At 26.2% G+C, this 14,235-nt stretch overlaps 1 protein-coding gene across 7 annotated transcripts in view; it reads right to left on the reverse strand.

The window, feature by feature from the left end:
* LOC122509537 (tyrosine-protein phosphatase 99A) overlaps positions 1-14,235 on the reverse strand; it is a 745,329-nt gene that overhangs the window by 472,103 nt on the left and 258,991 nt on the right. The window lies entirely within an intron of this gene.

Genomic DNA, 14,235 nt, shown 5'->3' on the forward strand with positions numbered 1-14,235 from the left:
GAAAAATATTCACAAAATAAAAATAGGAAAAGGAAAATAATACAAAAAAATAAGAATAGAAAGAGGAAAACGATAGGCAAATGAAAATTGAAAAAGGAAAATAGTCACAAAATAAAAATAGAAGTAGGAAAATAACATGAAAAAATAAGAATAGTAAAAGGAAAACCATAGGAAAATGAAAATGGCGAGGATATAAAATTCTTTGCTCCAGTTATAAAATGAATAAAAGTATAACTTACAATAATAAACAGTAAATGATTAATAAAATTCATAAACATAATCATAAAACTATTAATGAATAAAATTACACATTATAAACGGGGGAAAAAGAATGAATCAAAATATTAAAAACAATTATCTCCTCAAATCATGTTTGATTCAATTTTCTCTTCTCGGATCGTTATCAGAATGCTTTCTACCAAAAGAATAGTTTAAAAGTTACAATTAACAATTGCGTCAAAAAATTTTTATTAACACTGTCGTATATAACAGAAATTTCAACTTTCCAGTATTATATTGAGATTTGAAAAAAAAAATATTATTTTAACAGCCACGTCCCAAAGGGAAAATTTTTCCATTCCCAAACTGTTGGTTTTCCTTTTTCGGAATTTTTTTCCATAGAGAAAATGTAGAGGGAGAAAGAGAAAGAGAAAAAAACTCGTTTTTCGACGAGCTGATAACGAAACGTGGACAAAAAAATTGAATGCGTTGACAAAATCACACATCAACGACTGTGGGTGAAAAAAAAGAGGTGGAAAAAAAAATTTGTTATAAGGTAGATGAGGAACGAGTCTACTATACATATATATATATATATAGATGTAGTTCATTTCATAGAGATAGCTGTGAAAAATTTCTAAACGATAATTTTTCACACCCGGATAGCATGCATTGCCAGATTGCATCGTAATTACCTGCTATTTCGTACGTCTGGCAGATACTGTTAATGCTATATACATTGTTATTAGAGTGGTTTAAAAGTTTGCGATCTATAACGTTTATAATGGCACTCATCACGCAATGCGTGCGACGATTATTATAAACCATGATAAATGCCTTTCATTTGATAATAACAAACCGAGAGTGTGTACATTCAATTAAGCAATCAATTGCCCACATTTAAAAAGAGATTTTTACCTCCGATAAAATTGAAACACCATTCAGCAATTATTATTCATTTGTGAAAATTTTTTTTATTTACTTAATGTTCAGATGCAAAAAACAAAAAGCATTGTAATAAAAAAAAAAAGAAATATCAATTAGTACAGGGAAAAATTCGTTTTTCATTATCCAAAGCAATTGCGAAAATTTTTATAAAATTATTTAGAAAACAATTCATAAAGTTGAGAGTCAAGTCGAATTTTGAAGACGCTGAAATTGCTAATTGTTTAATTACAAAACTAATTTAAAGCAAGGGTCAAAGTTTTCATGTTTTGGAAATTTGTAATCTAATTCTGTTCCTAATTATATTTAGCTTATTTTTAATTTCTAATTTCGAAATGAAACTTGTGTCTCGTAAATTTTAGTCTTGCCATTCTGACTGTTGAATATCGATTTCAACAAAAGTTAAAATGTTTTAATAATCTTGGTAAAAAATTTTGTTTTTCATTTTCACGGGACAATTTTCCGGGACATCAATTAGGGTAAAAAAAATTTCATCTACGGGTAATTAACAAGAGAAATAAAGCACAACAAATTTTGTTTCACAAATAATTTAAAATAACGAGACATTTTTTGAAAATTTGGAAATTTTTGAAAATTCAGAGCAAAAAACGTGGAAATTCCGTGACATTATTTAGACTTCAATTTTCTTTTGCAAAAAGAGGTACTCGTTAAGAGTAAAAAACGATCATAAAAAATTTGGTCTGACAAATATCTTGGTAAAAACAACTATTTTAGAGAAAATATAGAAGATTTTTTAAAATTCAGGGCAAAAAGGGACAAACTTCCGGTACATTATTTGGGCAGAAACTTTTTTTTATACACATAGGTAATCCCCAAAAGTATAAAAAACAACTATAAAAGATTAAGTCTCGCAAGTATTTTGATGAAAACTCTTTTGAAAAATATTAAAAATTCTTGAAAATTCCGGGCAAAAAATAAGAAAGTTCCGGGACACCATTTAACACCATTTAGGCTAACACTTTTTTTGCACTTAGAGGTATTCTTTAAGAGTAAGAATTAATCACAACAAATTTATTCTCGCAAATAATTTTGTAAAAACAACTTTTTCAAAAATTAAATTTTTTTTTAAAAATTCAGGGCAAAAGACGATAAAGTTCCTGGTCATTATTTGGGCTAAAATTTTGTTCGCAACTAAACGTGTTCTCTAAGAGTAAAAAAAAACAACCACAACAAACTTAGTCTCGCAAATATTTCGGTAAATACAACTTTTTTAAAAATTTTAAAGATTTTTGAAGATTTTGGGCAAAAAACGACAAAGTTTCGGTACTTAATTTTGGTTAAAACTTCCTTTTACACTTAGACCTAATCGCCAAGTATAAAAAACAACCGTGGAAAATTTTGTCTCACAAAAAATTTAATAAAAATAACTTTTTAAAAAAAAGTGAAACATTCTTAAAAATCCGGGCAAAAATGAATAATTTTCAATGACATCAATTCTGCTCAAACTTCTTTTTGCACTCAAGCGTAATCTCCGCAAGTAAAAAACAACCATAAAAAAATTAGTTTTGGAAATACTTTGGTAAAAACAAATTTTTTTTGAAAATTTTGAAAATTCCGGGTAAAAAACAAGAAAGTTTCGGGATATCATTTGGTCCGAAACTCAAAGATAATTACCAAAAGTGGAAAATAATCGTAAAAAATTGTCTCTTGCAAATAGTTTAGTAAAAACAATTTTTTTCAAGGTAAACATTTTTAAAAATTCTGGGCAAAAAATATCTATGTCCCGGGTTACCATTCGGGCTAAAAAAAATTTCTGCAACTAAAGGAAATCACCAAAAGTAGAAAAGAACCATAATTTGTCTCATAATTACTTTACTGACAATTTTTTTTCAACTTTGAAGATTTTTAAAAATTTGGGTCAAAAAAATTGCTCCGGGACATAATTTGAAAAATGTCAAAAATAATTTTCCAACTAGTAAAACTACTACCACTTGTATACGTAACAGAAGAATACTTTTTATAAAAAAAATAATACGAAAGTTTAAATAATTTTCTCTTTTTGCAAACGGAATCCTTCAAAATGTGTATTATTATTATTATTATTTTTTTTTTTTTCTTTTTTGAATAAATTTCCGAAAGGCTGACATTGTTGTCAAGACGGCAGTCAGCGAAGGGTGTTGAGCGAACTAAATGCGACTCGAGTGACTATGGGAAAACGCAGCTCTTTAATTGGCAGATGCCGAGGTGCAGAACTTCGACGGAACTTTGTCTGGGGTAGAAATTAATTCTAGAAAGAGCAGTTTACTTGGAACGAGTTTCAAACCAACTGACTAGGAATGAATAACGAGAAAGTTTGACCAAGTTGTCATCCATGACGGTTGTGATGGTAATAAATTACGTCTCTTACCAATATCTGATTTTCATTTTCGTAAACGTTTGAAAATCCAATCAACATCGAGACTCGTGAAAATTTACATTTTCTCATTAAATTTAACAATTCAGATAGAAATTCACCGATTTCCTTTAATATCCAGGCGTATATTTATTTTATATTAAAAAAAATATACAAATGTATATTTATCAAAATAAAGCACAAAAATTTATTTCAGAGAGTGTAATAAAAAAAGTGGGATTTTGTTATTTTTACTGTGACTTTCGATTCGTTTTTGACTTTGACTTTCATTTTCACTCTAACTTCGACTTTCAATTCGTTTTTGACTTTGACTTTCATTTTTACTCTGCTTTTGAATTTGAATTTCACTTTAGATTCGTTTTTGACTTTGACTTTCATTTTCACTCTAATTATGATTTTGATTTTGCTTTCGATATTGAAATTCGAAGGAAAAATGAAAGTCAATTTCAAAGTCAGAGTGAAAATGAAAGTCAAAGTCAAAATCAAATCGAGAGTCAAAGTCAAATTTCAAAATCAAACCCCAGCTAAAAATTTCCTTTTTCCTTTTTTTTTTTGAAAAAGTAATTTCCACGAAAATATTTTCAGTAAAAATAAGTCTTCTTTTCGAAAAAAAAACTTGAGATTAGAAAACTTATTAGAGAGCTTTAATAGAGTAAACCGATTATAGAATTCGGTGGAATTAAAACAATAAATTTCATCATTGTAACTTAAATTTCTCGTGTAAAAAAAAGGTTATATTCTGGGGGGGGGAGGGAATTTATGACGGGGATTTTTCCACTTATATTAATCGACTATTCTCCAACCCATGGATATCGTTTTGCTGCCCAAGTTTCAGCTTCTCTTCTATGAGTAAAAGAAGAAGACGAAGAAAACGATGAAGAAGAAGGAGAAGAAAAAGAGGAGTGGAAAGTCTCTCTAAGAGTGGCGTTCTTCGGAAAGTCGTGGAGATGAGCTCGACGAATATAAGAGTATTTGCATAGGAAATTCACCTTGGCAAAAGGAGGTGTATCAAAAGAAAATCCTGCTTTGCACCCGAACTCACCAGAACGAATATTAAAACTTATTTCCTCTGGTTTTTCTTATTTCTTTCCTAATACTTCTCATATCGTCTCTCATGGACTCTACAATTAAGTCGTTATAGTAAGAAAATAAAGAAAAAACTTTTAAATTTATAGTTGTCTAAATTAAAAATTTTCCTTTTTGTTTTTTCGAAAAAGAAAATTCCTTTTTGAAAACGAAAAAAAAAATTTTTTAATTTAGACAACTAAATTTAAAAATTTTTACTTTTCGAAAAGGAAAAGAAAAATTTTTAATTTAGACAACTAAATTTAACAGCTTTTACTTTTCGAAAAGGAAATTTTCTTTTTGAAAACGAAAAGAAAAATTTTTAAATTAGACAACTAAATTTAAAAGCTTTTACTTTTCGAGAAGAAAATTTCCTTTTTGAAAACGAGAAGAAAATTTTTTAATTTAGACAACTAAATTAAATTTGAAAAAAATATTAAATCATTATTATTTTTCCATAGGACTTAAGATTTTCAAAATTTTCAAATTCAAACCGTTTTTTAAATTAAACAACTTATAAGAATATTATTAAATATATAATCAATTATTTTTAATCATTTTTGAAAATTGTTTACAATTGAATTTTACGAAAATTTCGATTATTCGGAAATTTTTTAATTTAATATACATTATAAAATAAAAACTTCAAGTAATTTAAAAAAAATCCAATTAAACTTTTTTAAAATAAAAAATTCTACAAAATTATTAGTTGAAAGAATGGAAAATTCAAATTTTCAAAGATTTTAACTTTAAACCTTTTCAAAATTCAATTATTTATAATAATCCACGCTATAATGCTTTCAATATTCAATTATTATCTATAAAATTTTAACTGAAACTAATTTTTAAATTAATTTTTATAAGAAAATTCTACCAGAATTCAATTATTTACATACAAAAGTAAATTATTTATTGAATAATTGAATTCCTGGCAAAATTGAATTTACATAAAGAATTTTATCAACAAATTTCTAAATAATTGAATTTAATAGAAAAATTTTAATAAAATTTTTTTAAATAATTACATTTCTGGATGAATTTGATGAAAATTAATTTATTAAAATTTATTAAAATTAATTAATTTAATTAAAATTGTATTATAAATAATTGAAATTCTGCGATGATTATTATTTATGAAAATAATTGAATCCTTCTAAAACATTTTATAATTTATGAAAATAAAGAAATTTATAAAAAATTTGTAAAAAAAAATTCCTGTGAAATTTGTATTATCTATGAACATAATTGAATTTATGAAAATAATTTTATTATACTTTTGAAAATAATTGAATTTCTGCAATCATTTGTAACTTCTTCAAAATTCAATTTTTTTTTACTGTCTTTAACTAAAATTCTTCTTTAAATCAATTATTTTTAATAATTTTTGAAAAAGTTCGTTAAGAATTTTCTAATTTATTTGTTTTCAATTCAATTTTACGAAATTTCGAATATTCGGAAATTCTTCAATTAAATATATATATTAGAAAATAAAAGCTTCAAAGAATATAAAAATATTCAATTACACTTTTTTAAAAAAATTGATTTTACAGAATTGTTAGTTAAAAATATGAAAAATTCAGATTGTCAAAAATTTTAATTTAAAACCAGTTCAAAATTAAATTATTTCTAAAAAAAATTCGCTTTTAATATTCAAATATTACCTAAAATTTTAACTGAAATTTATTTTTAAATCAATTTTTATTATAAAATTCTATCAGAATTCAAATATTTACATACAAAAATAAATAATTTATTGAATAATTGAAAGTTTCTTAAAATTGAATTCTCATAAAGAATTTTATTAACAAATTTCCAAATAATTGAATTCAATCGAAGAAATTTAATAAAATTTTTCAGAATAATGACATTTTTTGAGGAATTCGATTAAAATTGTATTAAAACGAATTAAATCTCTGCTATGAGTTTTATTATTTATATAAATAATTGAATTCATACAAAAGAATTTCATTATTCATGAAACTAATTGAATTCTTGCAAAAAGTTTTATTACTAAAAAAAAAAAAAATTATTGCAAAGAAATTTATTAAAAATTTGTAAATAACAAAATTCCTGTGAAATTTTTATTATTTATGAGATTTATTAAATGTTTGCGTACAATTTTATTAAAATTTTTTAAAAATAATTGAATTTTTTAGGAGAACTTTATTAAAATAGTAGATATTGAAAATCATTGAATTGATGAGAATTTTTGAAAATAATTGAAATTTTGACAAGATTTTAAAAAAAAATTTTTAAAATAATTGAATTTTAGAGAAGAATTTTATTATTTATAAAGTTAATAGAAATTTTGATGAGAATTTGTAATTTCTCCAAAATTCAATTTTTCTACTGTTTTTAACTAAAATTCTTCTTTAAATCTATCATTTTTATTTTTAATAATTAATTAAATATATATAAAAAAAATTTAACTAATTTCAGAAGAATTTAAGTTATTAAATTTTTTTCAAAAATCTAGGTTCTATATTTCTAATTAGATTTATTCAAAATGGAAGTTTTAGAAAGATCCAAATTAAAATCTATTTGAAGTTGATCTATTTATGAATATTGTAAAATTCAGTTAATTTTCAAATATTTAAGTAAAATTATTCATTAAATAACTTCCAAGTAATAATTTTATAATATTTCTTATATTTCTTCAAGAATGAAGTTATTTAAAAAAAAATTATTGTCAGAAATGAAAAAAAAAAAATTGAAAGTTTTGAATTCAATTCAATTTTTAAATCGTGGTAATTTCATAGTTTATGATGCAAACAAAAAAAGACACAAAAATCCTGAATTTTCTGACCAATTCTAAAAATTAAATTTTCTCCAGTAGTTTTAATAAAAATCCCTGACTTTTCCCTAATTTCCCTGTCCAATTTTACTTTGCCTAACTTTTCCCTGAATTCTCTGATTTGTGTCAACCCTGAAAAATCAAACTGATTATTAGTAAAAAATCGAAAATAAAAACCTTTCATGGTTACTAAATAATAAATTTTACTTTACTTTACTTTATTTAAAAAAACGTATTAACTAATCATTATAATATTTGCTAAAGTAAAAAAATAAATAAGAAATTAAATTGTCATAATTATAATTTTACTCGTATTATATTTTCATTTCAAAGGAATGCGTTCGTACAGAAAAGGGCGTAATGTTAATTTGTCATTGAATTTTCAAGGACTGGATTGAGTAAACCAGTTGGTACTTCATTAACACGAGGGGCTTCCGTTTTTATCGCGTCACGAGTATATACAAAACATGTACGAGTGCTTGATTTTACCACTAAAATAACACAGTCTGTGATGTGCCAGCAGTTAAATAAAAGGCACGATTGTATCCCGACTCAGCACGCAAGGAACGAGGGGCATGCTATCGCATAATGTTCTGTACTGGTCGTAGACTACTTTGCTTACTGAGATAATAAACAGCCGTTGAAAAATGGTATGTGGCCAAGATAAGGTCAAGCACATGGTTCGAATGCGCGTGAAACCTCTCCTCTCAAAAAAAAAAAAAAAAAGAATTCCACCCTTCTTTTTTTTTTTTTTTTTGTCAGCAATTACACCTCCACGTGTACTTTCTGTCACGATTAACGCGATCTTCGCATTTATTACGAGGTGAATGTCCCAATTTGCAAAACAGTTCCAAATTGAGAATTGGATTCAATTATAGACTGCATTTTAAATGAAATAATATTTAATTAAAGGAAAATTAATGTATATTCGGTTAGCTACTTATTTTTGGATTAAGAACAAATTTACTGCAATTTTTAATAAACCGACTTTTCTTGGGTTAAAATTATCTGATTTTTTATTAAATAATTTTAATTTAAAAAAAACTTGTTATTTAATGGAACTAACGATTTTCTGTGTAGGAGAAAAATTAGTTATTAAACTTTGGACAAACTTAATGTTCACTAAGTATGTTAAGTATTTGTAAACTGTAGAAGCTAAATTAACAATCTTGAGAATTAAATAAACATTTTTTACTGCTTGCTTTTACTTCCCCTTTTGAATTAAAATTCATTTTTTAATTTTTAATTCAGGTGCTTTTGTATTTTAATATTTTCAATTCGATTCAATTTTAGGAGTTTAAAAATATCCAGAACCAACTAGATTCGAACATTTTAAATTTAAATATTTTAAAAAATATTAAAAATATTTTTAAAATATTTTCTCGCTACATATTTTTAAAATGCTGTATAAAAATTGTTTCCTACTTTTGTATATATTTTGTGTAATAAATAAATAAAACAAGTAAATTTACAAATATAAATATAAATATATATAAAAATATAAAAATATAAATATTTATTTAAAAAATATATATTTATATACACACTCTTTGATATCGTTTCATCCTCTAAATAAAAAAAGGAATCCATTCGAATAAATGGTTTATTGCAATCCTATCAACTCAGCTGTAACAAATTTTTCAAATCAATTAATTGAAAATTCCAATTTATTTATATATATATACAATAAACAGCATGCATACCTTAAATTAATTAGAGTTTCAAACATTCGCTTCCTCTCCGAGAATTATAATTAGCGCAATATTAATAAATAAATGATTACAGAACTAATAATAAAATAACAATTTAATAATACTAAAACTGTTCAAGAAATTATTTCCAATCCACAATAGAATAATCATTTTACAATTCACCCAGAATTTATGAATTTCTTCTTAAAAAAGAATGTACGTTAATAAATATTGAATAAATATAACTTTATTTTACTTAATTATATTTATTAACAATAATAATCGTCGTATTCTGTTGTAAAATTGTTGTAAAATTAAAATTAGAAAGTAGAAATTATTTTGTACATTTTCTGCTTCTTAATTACAATTCATAAATAAAGTACAAGTTTTAAGTAACAAAAAATGTTATAAATCAAAATTTTATTTAAGAAATTTTAAATTTATTTTGGAAAAAAATATTTACAAAATTTCTATTTATGTTAAAAACGATTGTAAAATTATTCGAAAATATCAATAACTTCCTTTCTAAATAAATATTTAATCATTATTATTTTTCCACAGGAGTCAAGATTTTCAAAAATTTCAAATTCAAACCTTTTTGAAATTAAACAACTTATACAAAAATTGTTATAAAACATGAAGATATCGATTGCTCCGAGTCGAAGACTCGGAGTGATCGATTTCTTCATGTTTCATAATAATTAAAGATATCCGAGTGATAAGATCATTATTTTACATAATAGGAATATTTTTACTCTAATTATTTCAAAATTATTTTCAAAATTATTTTCAAAATTTTAATTCAATTATTATTTTCTCGAATTTTTAAATAAAATTCTTCTTTAAATCAATTATCTTTAATAATTTTTGAAAAAGTTCTTTGAGAATTTTCAAATTCAATTTGTTTACAATTCAATTTTACGAAATTTCAATTATTCAGAAATCCTTCCAATTGAATATACGTATTAAAAAATAAACACTTGAAATAATTTCAGAAGAAAATTCAATTAAACTTTTTCAAAATAATTAATTCTACAGAATTGTTAGTAATAAGTATAAAAAAATAAGATTATCAAAGAATTTAATTTGAAACTTTTTCAAAATCCAATTATTTCTTATAATTCATGCTATAATGCTTTTAAATATTCAAATATTATTAAAATATGTGAATAATTTGAATAATAAATATTCAAATCTAAAATTTCAACTGAAATTCATTTTTAAATCAATTTTTATTACAACATTCTACGAGGATTCAATTATTTAAATGCAAAAATAAATAATTTATTGAATAATTAAATATTTCTTAAAATTGAATTCTCATGAAGATTTTTATCAAAACATTTTTAAATAATTGATTTCTTTCGACGATTTTTAATAAAATTGTTTAGAACAATTACATTTTTCGAGGAATTCGATTAAAAATTGTATTAAAAAAAAATTAAAATTCTGCGATGAGTTTTATTTATAATAATAATTGAATTCCTAAATAGAATTTTATTATTTACGAAAATAATTCAATTCCTGTAAAAAATTTTATTATTTATTGAAAATAATTAAATTATTACGAAGAAATTTATAAAAAAATTTGTAAATAATAGAATTACATACAAAATTGAGGAAAATTTTTGAAAATAATTAAAATTTTGCCAAAATTTTTTAAAAAATTGAATTTTGACAAAAATTTTATTAAAATTTTTTTAAATAATTGAATTTTGAAAAAGAATTTGATTACTTTTGAAAATAATTGAATTTATGCAATCATTTATAATTTCTTTTAGTGTTTTTGAGTAGAATTCGTGTATAAATATACTATTTTTAATAATTAATTAAATATATATTAAAAAATTTAACAAATTTCAGAAAAATTTGAATTATTAAAATTTTAAAAATTTTTTTGAATTAGTAAATTTTACTAAAAAATAGCAATTTCTACTAATTTAGAAGAATTAGAAGTACCAGTAGTAAAATTATCTTTTTAATTAGTAAATTTTACTAAAAAAAACAGTAATTTCAACTGATTCAGAAAAATTGGTAGAATTAGCTTTTGAAATAGTAAATTTTACTAATAAATTGATAGAAATTTCTATTTATTAATTCAAATTAAAAAAATTAAAAGTTAAGTTTATTAATTCAAAAGCAAAAAGTCAATCACTATTTCAAATTTGTGAAAATTTTAACTAATTCGAATTTGGTAAAAATAAAATTGAACAACTATTAAGTAAAAATAAAGAAATTAAATACACATATTTAAATATACATACATGCGGAAATTCATAAAATTTTAAAGTCTGTGTTAATTTATGAACTTCGAAATAAACCTCAGAAAACTAATAAATTTTTAAATCAACCTGTGTACGTTTATATATTTCTAAATATACCCCTATGTACCTTTATGAATTAATAAATTTACTTATGTACCTTTATAAATTTTCAAATATGTCCATATAACTTAATAAATTTTTAACTACTTGCAAATATAAATTATAATATATACCTCTCCAACATTATCTTTTATATTATTAATATTATTAATAATGATGTTGGAATATGTGCATAAATATTTGAACAATCGCGCTCTTATTGACCGCCACCTGACTTATAGTTACTGTACTATTTTTGAACCTACAAATATGTAACTTCCGTTTTTCACAAAGTAACGCGAACGCGTCGTAGAGCCATCCCTTTTTGTATCTTTGCTATCTTATATTAAATATACTCTTCTAAACGAAGTTGCCTGTGTCATTACTCTTCCTGTGCGACCCGAATATCCAACAGGTTATGGGCCCAGAGCGCGTGTGATTAGTGAACGGGCGAAACTTTCTTTATCCTTTGGTCTAACAAACCGAACGACTTTGAGGTTATGTACAGAAACGTGTTTCTCTCTCCCTTGAGTGAAAAAGCGTGAACTTACCGTGACTCTGTGTTTTACTTTTTGTGTACAGTGATAAAGAAAGAACAGGAAAAATGTCGAGTTCGACATATCGCATTGAATCTCTTACCCAAAATAATTACGACACTTGGAAAATGCAGGTGCAAGCGCTGCTTTTCAAGAATGATGCTTGGGACTATGTAAACGGCAATACTAAGAAACCAGAAATCGTCGAAGGGGACGCCGCATCCATAGAACAAGCACGTCTTTGGGACATAGGAGATGGGAAAGCAAAATCGGATCTGATCTTGGCGATCACACCCTCAGAGCTCAAGCAGATTAAAGGCTGCATTACGTCGCATCAAGTCTGGCTAAAACTAGAGTCAATCTATCAGTCAAAGGGCCCTGCCAGGAAGGCAACACTTTTAAAGCAATTGACATTGCAGAAAATGCAAGAAGGCGACAACGTACGTCAACACCTTCACAGTTTCTTTGACGCAGTGGATAAACTCCACGAAATGGAAGTGAAAATAAATCCTGAGTTGTTAGCCATTATGCTTTTATACAGTCTGCCCAAAAGTTTCGACAATTTTCGATGTGCCATCGAATCAAGGGATGAACTTCCGACTCCTGAGGCCCTTAAGGTAAAAATCCTAGAAGAAAACGATGCCAGACAACAGAAAACGAAAGAAGGTACTCAAAACGCCATGGTAGCTAGTGATCCGAAATGGAAATCCAAAGGTTCAAGATTCAACAAATCCAGCGAGGAAAATCCTAGGAGAAAATATGAAGTACGGTGTTACGGCTGTAATAAAACGGGTCACATTATTAGAAATTGTCCTCAGAAAAACACAAGTGAAAAAGTTAAAGCTAAAAAAGTGGAAGAGGAAAGTTTTCTTGCTACCGAAAAAACAGCTTTAAAAGCTGAACGTGTTGTTTTTCGTGGTTGGTGTTTAGATAGTGGGTGTACCTCCCACATGTGTAATGTGAAAGAAATTTTTACATCAATAGAAAGTTCTACGAGTGAAAAATTGAGCCTCGCGAAAACACACTTTTCGTCCCCGATCTTCAAACAAATTTGATGTCTGTGTCGAAGGTAACAGATAACGGTTTCAAAGTTATTTTCGATAGTGACAAGGCTGTCGTAGAAAATAGTGAAGGAGATGTGAAATTGATCGCCAACCGTGTTAATGACTTATATTACGTGCAATCACCGATCGATAGTGAAAAAGCAAAACAGGCTTCCGAAAAAACAGCAACGGAATTGACATTGACAGAATGGCACAGCAGATTCGGACATCTCAATGAGGAAAGTCTTAAGCAAATTGTTAAAAATAATCTTGCCCTAGGAATTAATTTCGACATTTCCGAAAAGTTATCTCCCTGTGAAATCTGTGTAAAAGGTAAAATGGTTCGACAACTCTTTCCCAAATCACAATTAAAAAGTACAGAAATTTTAGAAATTGTCCACAGTGATGTGTGTGGCCCCATGAGAGTGGAATCGATCGGAGGATCTCGTTATGTCGCCACATTCGTCGACGACCACACAAGATGGTGTGAAGTGCGTTTCTTAAAAAGAAAAAGTGATGTTTTAACCGAGTTCGTGAAATACAAAACTCGCATGGAAAACCTGACGGGAAAAAGGATCAAATTTCTACAATCTGATAACGGGGGAGAATATTGCAACAGAGAATTCGACGAATACCTAGAAGATCATGGAATCGGAAGAAGACTGACGGCCCCGTACACCCCTGAACAGAACGGCCTAGCCGAACGGAAAAATCGCACGCTTCTGGAGGTCGCCAGATGCATGCTCATCGAAGGAGGACTGTTATCAGGATTTTGGGCTGAAGCTATTCATACGGCCAACTACGTAAAAAATCGCACCCCATCAAAATCAATCAATAATGCAACACCATTTTGGAAGTTGACAGGAAGACATCCTGTCGTCGCCCACTTCCGAAGTTTTGGAAGCAAAGTTTTCGTTCTAGAAAAGAAACCAGGAATGGACAAATTCAAACCACGCTCATATGAAGGAATATTTGTTGGCTATTCTGAAGAGGCGAAAGCCTATCGTGTGTGGAATCCTGAAAGAAAAATCGTGGTAATTACTCGAGATGTTAAATTCATGCCTAAATCAATCACTCACACTAAATTTGAAGAGTTTGAACCTGATCCTCAAGTAAGTGACACCTCTGCAACACCTACTATAGTTGACGATCAAAAAATCTTCACCGAAGTTGAATTCACTCCTTTTCAACAGATTAATCCACAA

The sequence above is a fragment of the Leptopilina heterotoma genome, unplaced genomic scaffold, assembly GCF_015476425.1.
Source record: "Leptopilina heterotoma isolate Lh14 unplaced genomic scaffold, ASM1547642v1 Lhet_60, whole genome shotgun sequence".
NCBI lineage: Eukaryota > Metazoa > Arthropoda > Insecta > Hymenoptera > Figitidae > Leptopilina > Leptopilina heterotoma.